Genomic DNA, 4145 nt, shown 5'->3' with positions numbered 1-4145 from the left:
CTACTCTCTCTCACGAAACTCTCACACTTTTTCTCTCTTCCCTTTACTTTTTTTTTCTCTTCTCATCATACTCTCACTGTCACTCCCTCCAATCTCTCCTCTTCCCTTAGATCTTTCTCTATCTATCTCTCTTCTCTCTTTTCTCCATGTTTCTTTTCCCCTCTATAACAAAATTCTTTGATTAGATTTTTCCCCCTCACAAATTGATCAACAGCTATTCCTTGCAAAGGCAAACATATCTGCAACTGTAATTATTTCATTCCTCTCTATCAAAACCCAAATTTTATTATATAATCATTGTTCTTGTTTGGTGGTTTTATTTTCAATGTTGTGTCAACTCTTTATTTTTATTTGATTTCTATTTGTACATGTTGGCTGTACGCATATTTGATTGAAGAAATCAAGGGAGGATAGTGGCTAGGATAGGATGGGTGGCAATTGGGTTGAAAACTTGAATCAAGCTAATCATATATTCTTTGCTTTGAATATATAGCTTGATTTTATTTTTTCTTAGTTTGATGGATCCCTGTCTAGACTGCTGCAGAATTATGCAGATCTAAATTATGGTAAATTAATAATATTGTTATATAATGAATAGTAATTATTTAGAGGAATTACATTTTGTCGCAGATACATTATGCAGATTATGTAGTGATGATACATTATGCTAATACATTATGCAAATACATTATTTAGAGTAATATTAAACAGTTATGGTTGACCATATTAGACAATTAGTCTACCAACAAAAAGAGTAGACAATTAGAAGTTATTGTTACTTGTACTTATTGAAAATCTATTACCTTGTCAATTTTTAGCCTCTAACAAACTCAAAAGTTATTGTTTTTAGTACTTATGGAGTGATGATGTTGTTACCTTTTAGTTTAGTCTCTTAAAACTTAAAGTGATCAGTTTTTTATGAAGCGTTTTCTTTAAGTACTTGTATTTATGAGTGCTCTCTTTAAGTACAATTTAATTCATAATCATTATTTTTTCTTTTTTCTTTTTTTGTAATAGGCCAAAAACGAATTGACCCATTATGATAAATTAACCAATTAATTTAGCCAAGTGAATTAATTAAGTTAATTAACATGCAAACGTGTGGTAGCGGAAACAAATCACTAATAAACTAATTATGCAGCGGAAAATAAATAACACGGTAATTTGTTTACGAATGGGGAAAACCTAATGGCCAAAACCCCACCGAGTGATTTTCAGGTTACCACTCCCGAAATTCCACTATTATCATGTTGACACCCTATTTTGCAACCCGTATTTAACCTCACATGGAGGGTAAAAGGGTAATTTCACATTGAAAATATGCATCTTGATTCTGGCCATTAGATCATTAATCTCATTTCACCAAAATGATCTCGATGTTGTAACGATCAAATCGACTGGTCATGAGCTCTAATCGGACCATTAGATTGAAAGTTATCATCAAATCAAGTTTTAATGGCTGAGATGCACTATCATAAATTGAGTCCGACTATATATGATTATGAACAATTGATTTCAATTGGTTATAAGTATAATCAATTTGAAATTGATGATGTGTCATAATTTGATTGGTTAGGACTACATTTTATGGTAGGGTTGCACACACCTAATTAACTAGATAGTTAAACATTAATTATTCAATGACTAATTTGTGCAATTATCTTTTAATTAGAGTAAATTTGGAACCAATTAAGATTGAAATGGGAGTAATTGGAGCCATTTAATGCTAATTGGGAGCTAATTTGGGACCTATTAATGTTAATTGTGCTGAAACCATTTTCTAACAAATAACCTCTGCTCACCATTTCATCGATATCTCTCAGAATATTTTGAATCTATGAATGAGGTTAATTTTCTCAGAAACTAGACATCCAAGGCTTCAATTTTAGCACAATAATTAGACAATTCCGATCAGAATTGAGGCAGATATGATTTTTCAAAATTGACTCTACGGGCTGTTACAGCAGTTATGGGAAAACCGAACTTTGCTTGCTCTTCACTCTCATCAATCTCCACATTTAATGCACCAGATTTCCCCAAAGGCTAAAATGAGGTCCAGGTTCATGATTCTTTGTCAATCCTCATTAAATAGCCTTCCATTCATATTTCCTCTACCACTACTATATAAACCCCCCTTCTCCTTCATTCCAAAAGACACAAAAAAAAACCCCTCTCTTCTCTTCTCTTGAGTTCTAGTGAAGTTAAGTAGTCTTGTCATATCTTGATCTTCCTGAGACTCAAGGTATTGAGTGAAACTCACTCTCCCTCTCCTAACTCTTCTTTTCCTCCACCCTTAGGACTTCCATCAAGAGTCCCATCCTCCATCATTTGGATCTTGAATGAAGGTATAATTCTCTTCCCTAATTGTTTGTTTATGTTGCCATGATGAGAATTTAAGATTAAAACATGATAATTCCCTTGAATATGTTTGAATGTTCTTATGTGTTCTTCACATGTTCTTGGTTGTTCATCACATGTTTATGCATATCACTAGATTTAATCTTAAATCCACATCAAAAATATGAAAAACATGTTTGTTTCATAATTCTTTCAAATCTTTGAATCTAGGATATCACCATACACACACATTCACTAGAATTGGTTTTTCAATCCAAATGCAATACTTAATAAATTGAATTAGGGTCATCACATGCACATACTTTAAATTTAACATGCAAATTGATGGATAACATATTGGATGATGTGATATGAATGTTGGCTACCATAGTCTAGAAGACCGGTTTCACCGAGTAAGGTGAGTACCTAACACCTTCCCACCTTGTAACATAGCCTCCGAACTTAGATCAAGGGTTAGTAGATCAAATGCTTATCCATGTAATTTTTTATTTTTAGATTGTAACTAGGAAACAAAGCCATATACTTTATCTTAGATTGTATCTAGGACCAAAGTCATGTAATTTTCTTATGATCAATGTAAATTCAATTTCAAATTAATAAAATGAGGAATTTTTCAATTTTTGGTTTTCTTATTTATTCCAATAATTAAATAAGTGGTGACTCCATTGTAAAACCCTTAATCTAAAGGGAAAAATATAACTAGTTGAATCTCCATTTTGAGAGGTAATAACACGACTCCACCCATTCACGTGAGTTTAGCCCAACATCTCATAAAAACGGGTCGGGGGCGCGGTCTCTCACATATCAAAACATGTGGTTACAAGTAAAGGAATCTCAATACCTTATATCAACCTACAGTTGAACCCTTACCCCAATACCCAATTGAACTTGTTCTGTAGTGACAATTTCCCCTTTTGATGCACAGCACCCAAGTACATGATTAACCAATGCGCGGATCCCAGTACGCGACTTCAATCACCAACTAGACAAATTTGTTGGCTGCAAAGTTTTTCAATTCATCCCAACAATAAAGATCAAGAAGATGCTTGGTCACAAAATCCTACGGTGCACATACACAGCAACTTTTTCACAAGAATGATGAACTAGGGAAAAACTTTGTCTCCGGTTACAAATTGCTTAAACAAACTTTTCACAACACTTGTGCAACTTGTGTACACTTTGACGGCCCTTAAAATAATCATTTTATATGTTTAAGGTTAGAAGAAAAGAAAATCCAAACACATAATCACGGATTAGAGACAAAACAGAACTGGAATTCTGTTTTTCATAAAGCTCGATAGATACCTATCTGTCGAGATGCTATCGAGCAGGTATCAAGCCACGGGGCTGGGACAGCTTCTTAAGCTCGATGGATAGCTAGCTGTCGAGTTTTAATGAATAACACTTCTTCAGCTTGCATGTCTTCAACACTTGATCTTAAAACACAGTTTCTTGAAGTATTAAACACATCCTAGATCTACCCAAATACAAGTAAAGTGCGTTTTGTCAAAGTATAAGCCAATTACATAAAATAGTGACATATATTCCTAACAAGTGAATCACATATGTCCTAACAATCTTCCCCTTTGGCAATCCGTGACAAAACCATAACAAACAAATGAACGTATGAGAGAAGTCATAAATCACTCAACTTATATTCACTTGTTGAATACAGTAAAATCTATCCTAACACAAACTCTTGAAAAACTTTGCAAGAAGAGAGTTTATGGCAAGTAGACTTTGACAACCTGTATTTCTGAAACACTTTAAACAAAACTCATCAAGGC

Source organism: Quercus lobata, chromosome 10 (assembly GCF_001633185.2).
Source record: "Quercus lobata isolate SW786 chromosome 10, ValleyOak3.0 Primary Assembly, whole genome shotgun sequence".
In the NCBI taxonomy this organism is placed as follows: domain Eukaryota; kingdom Viridiplantae; phylum Streptophyta; class Magnoliopsida; order Fagales; family Fagaceae; genus Quercus; species Quercus lobata.
This window is presented reverse-complemented; position numbering follows the sequence as displayed.